We start from the raw sequence: 20,763 nt of genomic DNA, 5'->3' as shown, positions 1-20,763 counted from the left end.
CTCCCGGTTTCCTGCCTAAGTTGTACAAGGCAAACTCCCTGCTTGAATCCCCGGGTGGGGTACGTACCCTCCAGAGAAAGGTGGATGCTTGGGACCCAGGGCTAGTCTCTATGTCGATGTTCTGTGCATCAGCTTCGCAGCTGTTCTCTCTAAGCGGGTCCCAAAGGCTTTTTGGAAGACTTTCCTTCGAGGGTCAGAAAGAGGAAATGAGCCGACAGGCCCACGGGGATGCCAGTTCTCTCCAGCCACAAGGCTAGCAGCCTCAGACGCGCGGGTTCTCTTTGGGACATGAAAGAACCCTATGCTTGGAAGCTTCTTCCATCCAGTTTGAGAGCCGCACTTCCACTGCCTCCTAGGATTCCAGGTGTTGCCTTGCCGTCACAATTTCCAATTCTTAGGCCTATGACGGCAGAGTGTCTGGCAGTTCTCAGAGAGACCTTAGGAATGCAGGCTTTTTGGCTCCTTCCACTGACAAACCAGCTCCTCCAGATCCTCTGTCGTGAGGCATTTCATGTCAGAATATCTCTGGGCGCCCTCATTCCTCCTCCACGAAGTAGGACACAAACGGAACTGCCCGAAAGGGAGGAAGCCCTCTGAGTCCGGCAGAGAGGCAGTCTCTCCCCCTCAGCATTCCCCCATGGCTGAGCCCAGGGCATGGGACCGAGAGAGGGAGAAAGACAGCCGTGACCCCGAGCTTTTCCACAATGTAGTATAGGCCTCACCCTCAAGCTCACGCCAATCGCCTAGAGAAAACAGCAGGCCTCGGTCTGCTTTCCTGTGGCTAGGAAACTTGGCTTTCATTCCTTAGGTGGCACACTGGCTCAGGACTGCCCTGCCCGAAGCACTCACGGGGTGCAGCCCTATTTGTTGAGATCAGCCCCTTCTGGCTCTCTCTCGGATGAAGCAACTGGAAAAGAGCCGTTCGTAATCTTCGGACCGTGGGAGCTCGCCCCAGTCTACACCAGAACAGCACTCTGAGGAGCTGCTGACGTTTGGTAGCAAAATCTCCTCTTCTGAAGAGAAACATTTCGCTGTCAGTGGGTTCCATCAGCCTTGCCATATTTTCTCAGCTGGCTATGATGGAGGGCAGTCAGTGGGCAGACTCACCTGAGGCCCTCCTTCCCAGACTGTGATACAGACAGACCCGCCGCCTGCTTCAGCCCAAAGGGACGGCTTACGGTGAGGCAAAAACCCTGTGTTGGAACGTTCCTGCCTAACCCTCGCCCAAGCACAAGCAAATCGGTCATCGGTCAAAGACTTTCCCCACAAGTTGAACATGTTTGCTCCCCTCTAGCCTCCGAAGGCCGAGTTTACCTAGCTAGGACTCACACTGCAGGAAGGGTACTCAGGGTGCTGGTGACTGCAAGTTGTTTCACCAGGCAGCCCACATCGGGTACAGCCACTTGGATTTTCCAGGGGCACAGCGCAAAGGGTGTCAGCTAACGCGCCTCCAGCCTGGGAGGGCCCACATACACTCTCTGAATGGGAAACAAGCCCATGCCTTCAGTGTGAAAGGCCGCTATGCCTCTTTGCTTCGGCAGCCCAGGGATAGCGTCAGCTCTGAAATGCCTCCAAAGGAGCAGGCTCAGAGACCCTTTGAACCGCAGGGCAGGTGCGGCCCAGAACAAGGACTGCTCTTGGGCTGAGAACACCCACTGCCCAGCGCCTCTGTTGGCTACACACGTGTAGTGGGAGGCTGTTGAATTCTGCTGCGTGATAACTTCTCCGGGCCACGTGGTGTGAGCGCAGGTAGAGTGGCCCTCCATCTCCTCCCGGTTTCCTGCCTAAGTTGTACAAGGCAAACTCCCTGCTTGAATCCCCGGGTGGGGTACGTACCCTCCAGAGAAAGGTGGATGCTTGGGACCCAGGGCTAGTCTCTATGTCGATGTTCTGTGCATCAGCTTCGCAGCTGTTCTCTCTAAGCGGGTCCCAAAGGCTTTTTGGAAGACTTTCCTTCGAGGGTCAGAAAGAGGAAATGAGCCGACAGGCCCACGGGGATGCCAGTTCTCTCCAGCCACAAGGCTAGCAGCCTCAGACGCGCGGGTTCTCTTTGGGACATGAAAGAACCCTATGCTTGGAAGCTTCTTCCATCCAGTTTGAGAGCCGCACTTCCACTGCCTCCTAGGATTCCAGGTGTTGCCTTGCCGTCACAATTTCCAATTCTTAGGCCTATGACGGCAGAGTGTCTGGCAGTTCTCAGAGAGACCTTAGGAATGCAGGCTTTTTGGCTCCTTCCACTGACAAACCAGCTCCTCCAGATCCTCTGTCGTGAGGCATTTCATGTCAGAATATCTCTGGGCGCCCTCATTCCTCCTCCACGAAGTAGGACACAAACGGAACTGCCCGAAAGGGAGGAAGCCCTCTGAGTCCGGCAGAGAGGCAGTCTCTCCCCCTCAGCATTCCCCCATGGCTGAGCCCAGGGCATGGGACCGAGAGAGGGAGAAAGACAGCCGTGACCCCGAGCTTTTCCACAATGTAGTATAGGCCTCACCCTCAAGCTCACGCCAATCGCCTAGAGAAAACAGCAGGCCTCGGTCTGCTTTCCTGTGGCTAGGAAACTTGGCTTTCATTCCTTAGGTGGCACACTGGCTCAGGACTGCCCTGCCCGAAGCACTCACGGGGTGCAGCCCTATTTGTTGAGATCAGCCCCTTCTGGCTCTCTCTCGGATGAAGCAACTGGAAAAGAGCCGTTCGTAATCTTCGGACCGTGGGAGCTCGCCCCAGTCTACACCAGAACAGCACTCTGAGGAGCTGCTGACGTTTGGTAGCAAAATCTCCTCTTCTGAAGAGAAACATTTCGCTGTCAGTGGGTTCCATCAGCCTTGCCATATTTTCTCAGCTGGCTATGATGGAGGGCAGTCAGTGGGCAGACTCACCTGAGGCCCTCCTTCCCAGACTGTGATACAGACAGACCCGCCGCCTGCTTCAGCCCAAAGGGACGGCTTACGGTGAGGCAAAAACCCTGTGTTGGAACGTTCCTGCCTAACCCTCGCCCAAGCACAAGCAAATCGGTCATCGGTCAAAGACTTTCCCCACAAGTTGAACATGTTTGCTCCCCTCTAGCCTCCGAAGGCCGAGTTTACCTAGCTAGGACTCACACTGCAGGAAGGGTACTCAGGGTGCTGGTGACTGCAAGTTGTTTCACCAGGCAGCCCACATCGGGTACAGCCACTTGGATTTTCCAGGGGCACAGCGCAAAGGGTGTCAGCTAACGCGCCTCCAGCCTGGGAGGGCCCACATACACTCTCTGAATGGGAAACAAGCCCATGCCTTCAGTGTGAAAGGCCGCTATGCCTCTTTGCTTCGGCAGCCCAGGGATAGCGTCAGCTCTGAAATGCCTCCAAAGGAGCAGGCTCAGAGACCCTTTGAACCGCAGGGCAGGTGCGGCCCAGAACAAGGACTGCTCTTGGGCTGAGAACACCCACTGCCCAGCGCCTCTGTTGGCTACACACGTGTAGTGGGAGGCTGTTGAATTCTGCTGCGTGATAACTTCTCCGGGCCACGTGGTGTGAGCGCAGGTAGAGTGGCCCTCCATCTCCTCCCGGTTTCCTGCCTAAGTTGTACAAGGCAAACTCCCTGCTTGAATCCCCGGGTGGGGTACGTACCCTCCAGAGAAAGGTGGATGCTTGGGACCCAGGGCTAGTCTCTATGTCGATGTTCTGTGCATCAGCTTCGCAGCTGTTCTCTCTAAGCGGGTCCCAAAGGCTTTTTGGAAGACTTTCCTTCGAGGGTCAGAAAGAGGAAATGAGCCGACAGGCCCACGGGGATGCCAGTTCTCTCCAGCCACAAGGCTAGCAGCCTCAGACGCGCGGGTTCTCTTTGGGACATGAAAGAACCCTATGCTTGGAAGCTTCTTCCATCCAGTTTGAGAGCCGCACTTCCACTGCCTCCTAGGATTCCAGGTGTTGCCTTGCCGTCACAATTTCCAATTCTTAGGCCTATGACGGCAGAGTGTCTGGCAGTTCTCAGAGAGACCTTAGGAATGCAGGCTTTTTGGCTCCTTCCACTGACAAACCAGCTCCTCCAGATCCTCTGTCGTGAGGCATTTCATGTCAGAATATCTCTGGGCGCCCTCATTCCTCCTCCACGAAGTAGGACACAAACGGAACTGCCCGAAAGGGAGGAAGCCCTCTGAGTCCGGCAGAGAGGCAGTCTCTCCCCCTCAGCATTCCCCCATGGCTGAGCCCAGGGCATGGGACCGAGAGAGGGAGAAAGACAGCCGTGACCCCGAGCTTTTCCACAATGTAGTATAGGCCTCACCCTCAAGCTCACGCCAATCGCCTAGAGAAAACAGCAGGCCTCGGTCTGCTTTCCTGTGGCTAGGAAACTTGGCTTTCATTCCTTAGGTGGCACACTGGCTCAGGACTGCCCTGCCCGAAGCACTCACGGGGTGCAGCCCTATTTGTTGAGATCAGCCCCTTCTGGCTCTCTCTCGGATGAAGCAACTGGAAAAGAGCCGTTCGTAATCTTCGGACCGTGGGAGCTCGCCCCAGTCTACACCAGAACAGCACTCTGAGGAGCTGCTGACGTTTGGTAGCAAAATCTCCTCTTCTGAAGAGAAACATTTCGCTGTCAGTGGGTTCCATCAGCCTTGCCATATTTTCTCAGCTGGCTATGATGGAGGGCAGTCAGTGGGCAGACTCACCTGAGGCCCTCCTTCCCAGACTGTGATACAGACAGACCCGCCGCCTGCTTCAGCCCAAAGGGACGGCTTACGGTGAGGCAAAAACCCTGTGTTGGAACGTTCCTGCCTAACCCTCGCCCAAGCACAAGCAAATCGGTCATCGGTCAAAGACTTTCCCCACAAGTTGAACATGTTTGCTCCCCTCTAGCCTCCGAAGGCCGAGTTTACCTAGCTAGGACTCACACTGCAGGAAGGGTACTCAGGGTGCTGGTGACTGCAAGTTGTTTCACCAGGCAGCCCACATCGGGTACAGCCACTTGGATTTTCCAGGGGCACAGCGCAAAGGGTGTCAGCTAACGCGCCTCCAGCCTGGGAGGGCCCACATACACTCTCTGAATGGGAAACAAGCCCATGCCTTCAGTGTGAAAGGCCGCTATGCCTCTTTGCTTCGGCAGCCCAGGGATAGCGTCAGCTCTGAAATGCCTCCAAAGGAGCAGGCTCAGAGACCCTTTGAACCGCAGGGCAGGTGCGGCCCAGAACAAGGACTGCTCTTGGGCTGAGAACACCCACTGCCCAGCGCCTCTGTTGGCTACACACGTGTAGTGGGAGGCTGTTGAATTCTGCTGCGTGATAACTTCTCCGGGCCACGTGGTGTGAGCGCAGGTAGAGTGGCCCTCCATCTCCTCCCGGTTTCCTGCCTAAGTTGTACAAGGCAAACTCCCTGCTTGAATCCCCGGGTGGGGTACGTACCCTCCAGAGAAAGGTGGATGCTTGGGACCCAGGGCTAGTCTCTATGTCGATGTTCTGTGCATCAGCTTCGCAGCTGTTCTCTCTAAGCGGGTCCCAAAGGCTTTTTGGAAGACTTTCCTTCGAGGGTCAGAAAGAGGAAATGAGCCGACAGGCCCACGGGGATGCCAGTTCTCTCCAGCCACAAGGCTAGCAGCCTCAGACGCGCGGGTTCTCTTTGGGACATGAAAGAACCCTATGCTTGGAAGCTTCTTCCATCCAGTTTGAGAGCCGCACTTCCACTGCCTCCTAGGATTCCAGGTGTTGCCTTGCCGTCACAATTTCCAATTCTTAGGCCTATGACGGCAGAGTGTCTGGCAGTTCTCAGAGAGACCTTAGGAATGCAGGCTTTTTGGCTCCTTCCACTGACAAACCAGCTCCTCCAGATCCTCTGTCGTGAGGCATTTCATGTCAGAATATCTCTGGGCGCCCTCATTCCTCCTCCACGAAGTAGGACACAAACGGAACTGCCGGAAAGGGAGGAAGCCCTCTGAGTCCGGCAGAGAGGCAGTCTCTCCCCCTCAGCATTCCCCCATGGCTGAGCCCAGGGCATGGGACCGAGAGAGGGAGAAAGACAGCCGTGACCCCGAGCTTTTCCACAATGTAGTATAGGCCTCACCCTCAAGCTCACGCCAATCGCCTAGAGAAAACAGCAGGCCTCGGTCTGCTTTCCTGTGGCTAGGAAACTTGGCTTTCATTCCTTAGGTGGCACACTGGCTCAGGACTGCCCTGCCCGAAGCACTCACGGGGTGCAGCCCTATTTGTTGAGATCAGCCCCTTCTGGCTCTCTCTCGGATGAAGCAACTGGAAAAGAGCCGTTCGTAATCTTCGGACCGTGGGAGCTCGCCCCAGTCTACACCAGAACAGCACTCTGAGGAGCTGCTGACGTTTGGTAGCAAAATCTCCTCTTCTGAAGAGAAACATTTCGCTGTCAGTGGGTTCCATCAGCCTTGCCATATTTTCTCAGCTGGCTATGATGGAGGGCAGTCAGTGGGCAGACTCACCTGAGGCCCTCCTTCCCAGACTGTGATACAGACAGACCCGCCGCCTGCTTCAGCCCAAAGGGACGGCTTACGGTGAGGCAAAAACCCTGTGTTGGAACGTTCCTGCCTAACCCTCGCCCAAGCACAAGCAAATCGGTCATCGGTCAAAGACTTTCCCCACAAGTTGAACATGTTTGCTCCCCTCTAGCCTCCGAAGGCCGAGTTTACCTAGCTAGGACTCACACTGCAGGAAGGGTACTCAGGGTGCTGGTGACTGCAAGTTGTTTCACCAGGCAGCCCACATCGGGTACAGCCACTTGGATTTTCCAGGGGCACAGCGCAAAGGGTGTCAGCTAACGCGCCTCCAGCCTGGGAGGGCCCACATACACTCTCTGAATGGGAAACAAGCCCATGCCTTCAGTGTGAAAGGCCGCTATGCCTCTTTGCTTCGGCAGCCCAGGGATAGCGTCAGCTCTGAAATGCCTCCAAAGGAGCAGGCTCAGAGACCCTTTGAACCGCAGGGCAGGTGCGGCCCAGAACAAGGACTGCTCTTGGGCTGAGAACACCCACTGCCCAGCGCCTCTGTTGGCTACACACGTGTAGTGGGAGGGTGTTGAATTCTGCTGCGTGATAACTTCTCCGGGCCACGTGGTGTGAGCGCAGGTAGAGTGGCCCTCCATCTCCTCCCGGTTTCCTGCCTAAGTTGTACAAGGCAAACTCCCTGCTTGAATCCCCGGGTGGGGTACGTACCCTCCAGAGAAAGGTGGATGCTTGGGACCCAGGGCTAGTCTCTATGTCGATGTTCTGTGCATCAGCTTCGCAGCTGTTCTCTCTAAGCGGGTCCCAAAGGCTTTTTGGAAGACTTTCCTTCGAGGGTCAGAAAGAGGAAATGAGCCGACAGGCCCACGGGGATGCCAGTTCTCTCCAGCCACAAGGCTAGCAGCCTCAGACGCGCGGGTTCTCTTTGGGACATGAAAGAACCCTATGCTTGGAAGCTTCTTCCATCCAGTTTGAGAGCCGCACTTCCACTGCCTCCTAGGATTCCAGGTGTTGCCTTGCCGTCACAATTTCCAATTCTTAGGCCTATGACGGCAGAGTGTCTGGCAGTTCTCAGAGAGACCTTAGGAATGCAGGCTTTTTGGCTCCTTCCACTGACAAACCAGCTCCTCCAGATCCTCTGTCGTGAGGCATTTCATGTCAGAATATCTCTGGGCGCCCTCATTCCTCCTCCACGAAGTAGGACACAAACGGAACTGCCCGAAAGGGAGGAAGCCCTCTGAGTCCGGCAGAGAGGCAGTCTCTCCCCCTCAGCATTCCCCCATGGCTGAGCCCAGGGCATGGGACCGAGAGAGGGAGAAAGACAGCCGTGACCCCGAGCTTTTCCACAATGTAGTATAGGCCTCACCCTCAAGCTCACGCCAATCGCCTAGAGAAAACAGCAGGCCTCGGTCTGCTTTCCTGTGGCTAGGAAACTTGGCTTTCATTCCTTAGGTGGCACACTGGCTCAGGACTGCCCTGCCCGAAGCACTCACGGGGTGCAGCCCTATTTGTTGAGATCAGCCCCTTCTGGCTCTCTCTCGGATGAAGCAACTGGAAAAGAGCCGTTCGTAATCTTCGGACCGTGGGAGCTCGCCCCAGTCTACACCAGAACAGCACTCTGAGGAGCTGCTGACGTTTGGTAGCAAAATCTCCTCTTCTGAAGAGAAACATTTCGCTGTCAGTGGGTTCCATCAGCCTTGCCATATTTTCTCAGCTGGCTATGATGGAGGGCAGTCAGTGGGCAGACTCACCTGAGGCCCTCCTTCCCAGACTGTGATACAGACAGACCCGCCGCCTGCTTCAGCCCAAAGGGACGGCTTACGGTGAGGCAAAAACCCTGTGTTGGAACGTTCCTGCCTAACCCTCGCCCAAGCACAAGCAAATCGGTCATCGGTCAAAGACTTTCCCCACAAGTTGAACATGTTTGCTCCCCTCTAGCCTCCGAAGGCCGAGTTTACCTAGCTAGGACTCACACTGCAGGAAGGGTACTCAGGGTGCTGGTGACTGCAAGTTGTTTCACCAGGCAGCCCACATCGGGTACAGCCACTTGGATTTTCCAGGGGCACAGCGCAAAGGGTGTCAGCTAACGCGCCTCCAGCCTGGGAGGGCCCACATACACTCTCTGAATGGGAAACAAGCCCATGCCTTCAGTGTGAAAGGCCGCTATGCCTCTTTGCTTCGGCAGCCCAGGGATAGCGTCAGCTCTGAAATGCCTCCAAAGGAGCAGGCTCAGAGACCCTTTGAACCGCAGGGCAGGTGCGGCCCAGAACAAGGACTGCTCTTGGGCTGAGAACACCCACTGCCCAGCGCCTCTGTTGGCTACACACGTGTAGTGGGAGGGTGTTGAATTCTGCTGCGTGATAACTTCTCCGGGCCACGTGGTGTGAGCGCAGGTAGAGTGGCCCTCCATCTCCTCCCGGTTTCCTGCCTAAGTTGTACAAGGCAAACTCCCTGCTTGAATCCCCGGGTGGGGTACGTACCCTCCAGAGAAAGGTGGATGCTTGGGACCCAGGGCTAGTCTCTATGTCGATGTTCTGTGCATCAGCTTCGCAGCTGTTCTCTCTAAGCGGGTCCCAAAGGCTTTTTGGAAGACTTTCCTTCGAGGGTCAGAAAGAGGAAATGAGCCGACAGGCCCACGGGGATGCCAGTTCTCTCCAGCCACAAGGCTAGCAGCCTCAGACGCGCGGGTTCTCTTTGGGACATGAAAGAACCCTATGCTTGGAAGCTTCTTCCATCCAGTTTGAGAGCCGCACTTCCACTGCCTCCTAGGATTCCAGGTGTTGCCTTGCCGTCACAATTTCCAATTCTTAGGCCTATGACGGCAGAGTGTCTGGCAGTTCTCAGAGAGACCTTAGGAATGCAGGCTTTTTGGCTCCTTCCACTGACAAACCAGCTCCTCCAGATCCTCTGTCGTGAGGCATTTCATGTCAGAATATCTCTGGGCGCCCTCATTCCTCCTCCACGAAGTAGGACACAAACGGAACTGCCCGAAAGGGAGGAAGCCCTCTGAGTCCGGCAGAGAGGCAGTCTCTCCCCCTCAGCATTCCCCCATGGCTGAGCCCAGGGCATGGGACCGAGAGAGGGAGAAAGACAGCCGTGACCCCGAGCTTTTCCACAATGTAGTATAGGCCTCACCCTCAAGCTCACGCCAATCGCCTAGAGAAAACAGCAGGCCTCGGTCTGCTTTCCTGTGGCTAGGAAACTTGGCTTTCATTCCTTAGGTGGCACACTGGCTCAGGACTGCCCTGCCCGAAGCACTCACGGGGTGCAGCCCTATTTGTTGAGATCAGCCCCTTCTGGCTCTCTCTCGGATGAAGCAACTGGAAAAGAGCCGTTCGTAATCTTCGGACCGTGGGAGCTCGCCCCAGTCTACACCAGAACAGCACTCTGAGGAGCTGCTGACGTTTGGTAGCAAAATCTCCTCTTCTGAAGAGAAACATTTCGCTGTCAGTGGGTTCCATCAGCCTTGCCATATTTTCTCAGCTGGCTATGATGGAGGGCAGTCAGTGGGCAGACTCACCTGAGGCCCTCCTTCCCAGACTGTGATACAGACAGACCCGCCGCCTGCTTCAGCCCAAAGGGACGGCTTACGGTGAGGCAAAAACCCTGTGTTGGAACGTTCCTGCCTAACCCTCGCCCAAGCACAAGCAAATCGGTCATCGGTCAAAGACTTTCCCCACAAGTTGAACATGTTTGCTCCCCTCTAGCCTCCGAAGGCCGAGTTTACCTAGCTAGGACTCACACTGCAGGAAGGGTACTCAGGGTGCTGGTGACTGCAAGTTGTTTCACCAGGCAGCCCACATCGGGTACAGCCACTTGGATTTTCCAGGGGCACAGCGCAAAGGGTGTCAGCTAACGCGCCTCCAGCCTGGGAGGGCCCACATACACTCTCTGAATGGGAAACAAGCCCATGCCTTCAGTGTGAAAGGCCGCTATGCCTCTTTGCTTCGGCAGCCCAGGGATAGCGTCAGCTCTGAAATGCCTCCAAAGGAGCAGGCTCAGAGACCCTTTGAACCGCAGGGCAGGTGCGGCCCAGAACAAGGACTGCTCTTGGGCTGAGAACACCCACTGCCCAGCGCCTCTGTTGGCTACACACGTGTAGTGGGAGGCTGTTGAATTCTGCTGCGTGATAACTTCTCCGGGCCACGTGGTGTGAGCGCAGGTAGAGTGGCCCTCCATCTCCTCCCGGTTTCCTGCCTAAGTTGTACAAGGCAAACTCCCTGCTTGAATCCCCGGGTGGGGTACGTACCCTCCAGAGAAAGGTGGATGCTTGGGACCCAGGGCTAGTCTCTATGTCGATGTTCTGTGCATCAGCTTCGCAGCTGTTCTCTCTAAGCGGGTCCCAAAGGCTTTTTGGAAGACTTTCCTTCGAGGGTCAGAAAGAGGAAATGAGCCGACAGGCCCACGGGGATGCCAGTTCTCTCCAGCCACAAGGCTAGCAGCCTCAGACGCGCGGGTTCTCTTTGGGACATGAAAGAACCCTATGCTTGGAAGCTTCTTCCATCCAGTTTGAGAGCCGCACTTCCACTGCCTCCTAGGATTCCAGGTGTTGCCTTGCCGTCACAATTTCCAATTCTTAGGCCTATGACGGCAGAGTGTCTGGCAGTTCTCAGAGAGACCTTAGGAATGCAGGCTTTTTGGCTCCTTCCACTGACAAACCAGCTCCTCCAGATCCTCTGTCGTGAGGCATTTCATGTCAGAATATCTCTGGGCGCCCTCATTCCTCCTCCACGAAGTAGGACACAAACGGAACTGCCCGAAAGGGAGGAAGCCCTCTGAGTCCGGCAGAGAGGCAGTCTCTCCCCCTCAGCATTCCCCCATGGCTGAGCCCAGGGCATGGGACCGAGAGAGGGAGAAAGACAGCCGTGACCCCGAGCTTTTCCACAATGTAGTATAGGCCTCACCCTCAAGCTCACGCCAATCGCCTAGAGAAAACAGCAGGCCTCGGTCTGCTTTCCTGTGGCTAGGAAACTTGGCTTTCATTCCTTAGGTGGCACACTGGCTCAGGACTGCCCTGCCCGAAGCACTCACGGGGTGCAGCCCTATTTGTTGAGATCAGCCCCTTCTGGCTCTCTCTCGGATGAAGCAACTGGAAAAGAGCCGTTCGTAATCTTCGGACCGTGGGAGCTCGCCCCAGTCTACACCAGAACAGCACTCTGAGGAGCTGCTGACGTTTGGTAGCAAAATCTCCTCTTCTGAAGAGAAACATTTCGCTGTCAGTGGGTTCCATCAGCCTTGCCATATTTTCTCAGCTGGCTATGATGGAGGGCAGTCAGTGGGCAGACTCACCTGAGGCCCTCCTTCCCAGACTGTGATACAGACAGACCCGCCGCCTGCTTCAGCCCAAAGGGACGGCTTACGGTGAGGCAAAAACCCTGTGTTGGAACGTTCCTGCCTAACCCTCGCCCAAGCACAAGCAAATCGGTCATCGGTCAAAGACTTTCCCCACAAGTTGAACATGTTTGCTCCCCTCTAGCCTCCGAAGGCCGAGTTTACCTAGCTAGGACTCACACTGCAGGAAGGGTACTCAGGGTGCTGGTGACTGCAAGTTGTTTCACCAGGCAGCCCACATCGGGTACAGCCACTTGGATTTTCCAGGGGCACAGCGCAAAGGGTGTCAGCTAACGCGCCTCCAGCCTGGGAGGGCCCACATACACTCTCTGAATGGGAAACAAGCCCATGCCTTCAGTGTGAAAGGCCGCTATGCCTCTTTGCTTCGGCAGCCCAGGGATAGCGTCAGCTCTGAAATGCCTCCAAAGGAGCAGGCTCAGAGACCCTTTGAACCGCAGGGCAGGTGCGGCCCAGAACAAGGACTGCTCTTGGGCTGAGAACACCCACTGCCCAGCGCCTCTGTTGGCTACACACGTGTAGTGGGAGGCTGTTGAATTCTGCTGCGTGATAACTTCTCCGGGCCACGTGGTGTGAGCGCAGGTAGAGTGGCCCTCCATCTCCTCCCGGTTTCCTGCCTAAGTTGTACAAGGCAAACTCCCTGCTTGAATCCCCGGGTGGGGTACGTACCCTCCAGAGAAAGGTGGATGCTTGGGACCCAGGGCTAGTCTCTATGTCGATGTTCTGTGCATCAGCTTCGCAGCTGTTCTCTCTAAGCGGGTCCCAAAGGCTTTTTGGAAGACTTTCCTTCGAGGGTCAGAAAGAGGAAATGAGCCGACAGGCCCACGGGGATGCCAGTTCTCTCCAGCCACAAGGCTAGCAGCCTCAGACGCGCGGGTTCTCTTTGGGACATGAAAGAACCCTATGCTTGGAAGCTTCTTCCATCCAGTTTGAGAGCCGCACTTCCACTGCCTCCTAGGATTCCAGGTGTTGCCTTGCCGTCACAATTTCCAATTCTTAGGCCTATGACGGCAGAGTGTCTGGCAGTTCTCAGAGAGACCTTAGGAATGCAGGCTTTTTGGCTCCTTCCACTGACAAACCAGCTCCTCCAGATCCTCTGTCGTGAGGCATTTCATGTCAGAATATCTCTGGGCGCCCTCATTCCTCCTCCACGAAGTAGGACACAAACGGAACTGCCCGAAAGGGAGGAAGCCCTCTGAGTCCGGCAGAGAGGCAGTCTCTCCCCCTCAGCATTCCCCCATGGCTGAGCCCAGGGCATGGGACCGAGAGAGGGAGAAAGACAGCCGTGACCCCGAGCTTTTCCACAATGTAGTATAGGCCTCACCCTCAAGCTCACGCCAATCGCCTAGAGAAAACAGCAGGCCTCGGTCTGCTTTCCTGTGGCTAGGAAACTTGGCTTTCATTCCTTAGGTGGCACACTGGCTCAGGACTGCCCTGCCCGAAGCACTCACGGGGTGCAGCCCTATTTGTTGAGATCAGCCCCTTCTGGCTCTCTCTCGGATGAAGCAACTGGAAAAGAGCCGTTCGTAATCTTCGGACCGTGGGAGCTCGCCCCAGTCTACACCAGAACAGCACTCTGAGGAGCTGCTGACGTTTGGTAGCAAAATCTCCTCTTCTGAAGAGAAACATTTCGCTGTCAGTGGGTTCCATCAGCCTTGCCATATTTTCTCAGCTGGCTATGATGGAGGGCAGTCAGTGGGCAGACTCACCTGAGGCCCTCCTTCCCAGACTGTGATACAGACAGACCCGCCGCCTGCTTCAGCCCAAAGGGACGGCTTACGGTGAGGCAAAAACCCTGTGTTGGAACGTTCCTGCCTAACCCTCGCCCAAGCACAAGCAAATCGGTCATCGGTCAAAGACTTTCCCCACAAGTTGAACATGTTTGCTCCCCTCTAGCCTCCGAAGGCCGAGTTTACCTAGCTAGGACTCACACTGCAGGAAGGGTACTCAGGGTGCTGGTGACTGCAAGTTGTTTCACCAGGCAGCCCACATCGGGTACAGCCACTTGGATTTTCCAGGGGCACAGCGCAAAGGGTGTCAGCTAACGCGCCTCCAGCCTGGGAGGGCCCACATACACTCTCTGAATGGGAAACAAGCCCATGCCTTCAGTGTGAAAGGCCGCTATGCCTCTTTGCTTCGGCAGCCCAGGGATAGCGTCAGCTCTGAAATGCCTCCAAAGGAGCAGGCTCAGAGACCCTTTGAACCGCAGGGCAGGTGCGGCCCAGAACAAGGACTGCTCTTGGGCTGAGAACACCCACTGCCCAGCGCCTCTGTTGGCTACACACGTGTAGTGGGAGGCTGTTGAATTCTGCTGCGTGATAACTTCTCCGGGCCACGTGGTGTGAGCGCAGGTAGAGTGGCCCTCCATCTCCTCCCGGTTTCCTGCCTAAGTTGTACAAGGCAAACTCCCTGCTTGAATCCCCGGGTGGGGTACGTACCCTCCAGAGAAAGGTGGATGCTTGGGACCCAGGGCTAGTCTCTATGTCGATGTTCTGTGCATCAGCTTCGCAGCTGTTCTCTCTAAGCGGGTCCCAAAGGCTTTTTGGAAGACTTTCCTTCGAGGGTCAGAAAGAGGAAATGAGCCGACAGGCCCACGGGGATGCCAGTTCTCTCCAGCCACAAGGCTAGCAGCCTCAGACGCGCGGGTTCTCTTTGGGACATGAAAGAACCCTATGCTTGGAAGCTTCTTCCATCCAGTTTGAGAGCCGCACTTCCACTGCCTCCTAGGATTCCAGGTGTTGCCTTGCCGTCACAATTTCCAATTCTTAGGCCTATGACGGCAGAGTGTCTGGCAGTTCTCAGAGAGACCTTAGGAATGCAGGCTTTTTGGCTCCTTCCACTGACAAACCAGCTCCTCCAGATCCTCTGTCGTGAGGCATTTCATGTCAGAATATCTCTGGGCGCCCTCATTCCTCCTCCACGAAGTAGGACACAAACGGAACTGCCCGAAAGGGAGGAAGCCCTCTGAGTCCGGCAGAGAGGCAGTCTCTCCCCCTCAGCATTCCCCCATGGCTGAGCCCAGGGCATGGGACCGAGAGAGGGAGAAAGACAGCCGTGACCCCGAGCTTTTCCACAATGTAGTATAGGCCTCACCCTCAAGCTCACGCCAATCGCCTAGAGAAAACAGCAGGCCTCGGTCTGCTTTCCTGTGGCTAGGAAACTTGGCTTTCATTCCTTAGGTGGCACACTGGCTCAGGACTGCCCTGCCCGAAGCACTCACGGGGTGCAGCCCTATTTGTTGAGATCAGCCCCTTCTGGCTCTCTCTCGGATGAAGCAACTGGAAAAGAGCCGTTCGTAATCTTCGGACCGTGGGAGCTCGCCCCAGTCTACACCAGAACAGCACTCTGAGGAGCTGCTGACGTTTGGTAGCAAAATCTCCTCTTCTGAAGAGAAACATTTCGCTGTCAGTGGGTTCCATCAGCCTTGCCATATTTTCTCAGCTGGCTATGATGGAGGGCAGTCAGTGGGCAGACTCACCTGAGGCCCTCCTTCCCAGACTGTGATACAGACAGACCCGCCGCCTGCTTCAGCCCAAAGGGACGGCTTACGGTGAGGCAAAAACCCTGTGTTGGAACGTTCCTGCCTAACCCTCGCCCAAGCACAAGCAAATCGGTCATCGGTCAAAGACTTTCCCCACAAGTTGAACATGTTTGCTCCCCTCTAGCCTCCGAAGGCCGAGTTTACCTAGCTAGGACTCACACTGCAGGAAGGGTACTCAGGGTGCTGGTGACTGCAAGTTGTTTCACCAGGCAGCCCACATCGGGTACAGCCACTTGGATTTTCCAGGGGCACAGCGCAAAGGGTGTCAGCTAACGCGCCTCCAGCCTGGGAGGGCCCACATACACTCTCTGAATGGGAAACAAGCCCATGCCTTCAGTGTGAAAGGCCGCTATGCCTCTTTGCTTCGGCAGCCCAGGGATAGCGTCAGCTCTGAAATGCCTCCAAAGGAGCAGGCTCAGAGACCCTTTGAACCGCAGGGCAGGTGCGGCCCAGAACAAGGACTGCTCTTGGGCTGAGAACACCCACTGCCCAGCGCCTCTGTTGGCTACACACGTGTAGTGGGAGGCTGTTGAATTCTGCTGCGTGATAACTTCTCCGGGCCACGTGGTGTGAGCGCAGGTAGAGTGGCCCTCCATCTCCTCCCGGTTTCCTGCCTAAGTTGTACAAGGCAAACTCCCTGCTTGAATCCCCGGGTGGGGTACGTACCCTCCAGAGAAAGGTGGATGCTTGGGACCCAGGGCTAGTCTCTATGTCGATGTTCTGTGCATCAGCTTCGCAGCTGTTCTCTCTAAGCGGGTCCCAAAGGCTTTTTGGAAGACTTTCCTTCGAGGGTCAGAAAGAGGAAATGAGCCGACAGGCCCACGGGGATGCCAGTTCTCTCCAGCCACAAGGCTAGCAGCCTCAGACGCGCGGGTTCTCTTTGGGACATGAAAGAACCCTATGCTTGGAAGCTTCTTCCATCCAGTTTGAGAGCCGCACTTCCACTGCCTCCTAGGATTCCAGGTGTTGCCTTGCCGTCACAATTTCCAATTCTTAGGCCTATGACGGCAGAGTGTCTGGCAGTTCTCAGAGAGACCTTAGGAATGCAGGCTTTTTGGCTCCTTCCACTGACAAACCAGCTCCTCCAGATCCTCTGTCGTGAGGCATTTCATGTCAGAATATCTCTGGGCGCCCTCATTCCTCCTCCACGAAGTAGGACACAAACGGAACTGCCCGAAAGGGAGGAAGCCCTCTGAGTCCGGCAGAGAGGCAGTCTCTCCCCCTCAGCATTCCCCCATGGCTGAGCCCAGGGCATGGGACCGAGAGAGGGAGAAAGACAGCCGTGACCCCGAGCTTTTCCACAATGTAGTATAGGCCTCACCCTCAAGCTCACGCCAATCGCCTAGAGAAAACAGCAGGCCTCGGTCTGCTTTCCTGTGGCTAGGAAACTTGGCTTTCATTCCTTAGGTGGCACACTGGCTCAGGACTGCCCTGCCCGAAGCACTCACGGGGTGCAGCCCTATTTGTTGAGATCAGCCCCTTCTGGCTCTCTCTCGGATGAAGCAACTGGAAAAGAGCCGTTCGTAATCTTCGGACCGTGGGAGCTCGCCCCAGTCTACACCAGAACAGCACTCTGAGGAGCTGCTGACGTTTGGTAGCAAAATCTCCTCTTCTGAAGAGAAACATTTCGCTGTCAGTGGGTTCCATCAGCCTTGCCATATTTTCTCAGCTGGCTATGATGGAGGGCAGTCAGTGGGCAGACTCACCTGAGGCCCTCCTTCCCAGACTGTGATACAGACAGACCCGCCGCCTGCTTCAGCCCAAAGGGACGGCTTACGGTGAGGCAAAAACCCTGTGTTGGAACGTTCCTGCCTAACCCTCGCCCAAGCACAAGCAAATCGGTCATCGGTCAAAGACTTTCCCCACAAGTTGAACATGTTTGCTCCCCTCTAGCCTCCGAAGGCCGAGTTTACCTAGCTAGGACTCACACTGCAGGAAGGGTACTCAGGGTGCTGGTGACTGCAAGTTGTTTCACCAGGCAGCCCACATCGGGTACAGCCACTTGGATTTTCCAGGGGCACAGCGCAAAGGGTGTCAGCTAACGCGCCTCCAGCCTGGGAGGGCCCACATACACTCTCTGAATGGGAAACAAGCCCATGCCTTCAGTGTGAAAGGCCGCTATGCCTCTTTGCTTCGGCAGCCCAGGGATAGCGTCAGCTCTGAAATGCCTCCAAAGGAGCAGGCTCAGAGACCCTTTGAACCGCAGGGCAGGTGCGGCCCAGAACAAGGACTGCTCTTGGGCTGAGAACACCCACTGCCCAGCGCCTCTGTTGGCTACACACGTGTAGTGGGAGGCTGTTGAATTCTGCTGCGTGATAACTTCTCCGGGCCACGTGGTGTGAGCGCAGGTAGAGTGGCCCTCCATCTCCTCCCGGTTTCCTGCCTAAGTTGTACAAGGCAAACTCCCTGCTTGAATCCCCGGGTGGGGTACGTACCCTCCAGAGAAAGGTGGATGCTTGGGACCCAGGGCTAGTCTCTATGTCGATGTTCTGTGCATCAGCTTCGCAGCTGTTCTCTCTAAGCGGGTCCCAAAGGCTTTTTGGAAGACTTTCCTTCGAGGGTCAGAAAGAGGAAATGAGCCGACAGGCCCACGGGGATGCCAGTTCTCTCCAGCCACAAGGCTAGCAGCCTCAGACGCGCGGGTTCTCTTTGGGACATGAAAGAACCCTATGCTTGGAAGCTTCTTCCATCCAGTTTGAGAGCCGCACTTCCACTGCCTCCTAGGATTCCAGGTGTTGCCTTGCCGTCACAATTTCCAATTCTTAGGCCTATGACGGCAGAGTGTCTGGCAGTTCTCAGAGAGACCTTAGGAATGCAGGCTTTTTGGCTCCTTCCACTGACAAACCAGCTCCTCCAGATCCTCTGTCGTGAGGCATTTCATGTCAGAATATCTCTGGGCGCCCTCATTCCTCCTCCACGAAGTAGGACACAAACGGAACTGCCCGAAAGGGAGGAAGCCCTCTGAGTCCGGCAGAGAGGCAGTCTCTCCCCCTCAGCATTCCCCCATGGCTGAGCCCAGGGCATGGGACCGAGAGAGGGAGAAAGACAGCCGTGACCCCGAGCTTTTCCACAATGTAGTATAGGCCTCACCCTCAAGCTCACGCCAATCGCCTAGAGAAAACAGCAGGCCTCGGTCTGCTTTCCTGTGGCTAGGAAACTTGGCTTTCATTCCTTAGGTGGCACACTGGCTCAGGACTGCCCTGCCCGAAGCACTCACGGGGTGCAGCCCTATTTGTTGAGATCAGCCCCTTCTGGCTCTCTCTCGGATGAAGCAACTGGAAAAGAGCCGTTCGTAATCTTCGGACCGTGGGAGCTCGCCCCAGTCTACACCAGAACAGCACTCTGAGGAGCTGCTGACGTTTGGTAGCAAAATCTCCTCTTCTGAAGAGAAACATTTCGCTGTCAGTGGGTTCCATCAGCCTTGCCATATTTTCTCAGCTGGCTATGATGGAGGGCAGTCAGTGGGCAGACTCACCTGAGGCCCTCCTTCCCAGACTGTGATACAGACAGACCCGCCGCCTGCTTCAGCCCAAAGGGACGGCTTACGGTGAGGCAAAAACCCTGTGTTGGAACGTTCCTGCCTAACCCTCGCCCAAGCACAAGCAAATCGGTCATCGGTCAAAGACTTTCCCCACAAGTTGAACATGTTTGCTCCCCTCTAGCCTCCGAAGGCCGAGTTTACCTAGCTAGGACTCACACTGCAGGAAGGGTACTCAGGGTGCTGGTGACTGCAAGTTGTTTCACCAGGCAGCCCACATCGGGTACAGCCACTTGGATTTTCCAGGGGCACAGCGCAAAGGGTGTCAGCTAACGCGCCTCCAGCCTGGGAGGGCCCACATACACTCTCTGAATGGGAAACAAGCCCATGCCTTCAGTGTGAAAGGCCGCTATGCCTCTTTGCTTCGGCAGCCCAGGGATAGCGTCAGCTCTGAAATGCCTCCAAAGGAGCAGGCTCAGAGACCCTTTGAACCGCAGGGCAGGTGCGGCCCAGAACAAGGACTGCTCTTGGGCTGAGAACACCCACTGCCCAGCGCCTCTGTTGGCTACACACGTGTAGTGGGAGGCTGTTGAATTCTGCTGCGTGATAACTTCTCCGGGCCACGTGGTGTGAGCGCAGGTAGAGTGGCCCTCCATCTCCTCCCGGTTTCCTGCCTAAGTTGTACAAGGCAAACTCCCTGCTTGAATCCCCGGGTGGGGTACGTACCCTCCAGAGAAAGGTGGATGCTTGGGACCCAGGGCTAGTCTCTATGTCGATGTTCTGTGCATCAGCTTCGCAGCTGTTCTCTCTAAGCGGGTCCCAAAGGCTTTTTGGAAGACTTTCCTTCGAGGGTCAGAAAGAGGAAATGAGCCGACAGGCCCACGGGGATGCCAGTTCTCTCCAGCCACAAGGCTAGCAGCCTCAGACGCGCGGGTTCTCTTTGGGACATGAAAGAACCCTATGCTTGGAAGCTTCTTCCATCCAGTTTGAGAGCCGCACTTCCACTGCCTCCTAGGATTCCAGGTGTTGCCTTGCCGTCACAATTTCCAATTCTTAGGCCTATGACGGCAGAGTGTCTGGCAGTTCTCAGAGAGACCTTAGGAATGCAGGCTTTTTGGCTCCTTCCACTGACAAACCAGCTCCTCCAGATCCTCTGTCGTGAGGCATTTCATGTCAGAATATCTCTGGGCGCCCTCATTCCTCCTCCACGAAGTAGGACACAAACGGAACTGCCCGAAAGGGAGGAAGCCCTCTGAGTCCGGCAGAGAGGCAGTCTCTCCCCCTCAGCATTCCCCCATGGCTGAGCCCAGGGCATGGGACCGAGAGAGGGAGAAAGACAGCCGTGACCCCGAGCTTTTCCACAATGTAGTATAGGCCTCACCCTCAAGCTCACGCCAATCGCCTAGAGAAAACAGCAGGCCTCGGTCTGCTTTCCTGTGGCTAGGAAACTTGGCTTTCATTCCTTAGGTGGCACACTGGCTCAGGACTGCCCTGCCCGAAGCACTCACGGGGTGCAGCCCTATTTGTTGAGATCAGCCCCTTCTGGCTCTCTCTCGGATGAAGCAACTGGAAAAGAGCCGTTCGTAATCTTCGGACCGTGGGAGCTCGCCCCAGTCTACACCAGAACAGCACTCTGAGGAGCTGCTGACGTTTGGTAGCAAAATCTCCTCTTCTGAAGAGAAACATTTCGCTGTCAGTGGGTTCCATCAGCCTTGCCATATTTTCTCAGCTGGCTATGATGGAGGGCAGTCAGTGGGCAGACTCACCTGAGGCCCTCCTTCCCAGACTGTGATACAGACAGACCCGCCGCCTGCTTCAGCCCAAAGGGACGGCTTACGGTGAGGCAAAAACCCTGTGTTGGAACGTTCCTGCCTAACCCTCGCCCAAGCACAAGCAAATCGGTCATCGGTCAAAGACTTTCCCCACAAGTTGAACATGTTTGCTCCCCTCTAGCCTCCGAAGG

Source organism: Balaenoptera ricei, chromosome 20 (assembly GCF_028023285.1).
Source record: "Balaenoptera ricei isolate mBalRic1 chromosome 20, mBalRic1.hap2, whole genome shotgun sequence".
In the NCBI taxonomy this organism is placed as follows: Eukaryota; Metazoa; Chordata; class Mammalia; order Artiodactyla; family Balaenopteridae; genus Balaenoptera; species Balaenoptera ricei.
Note: the sequence above shows the minus strand (reverse complement) of the source record.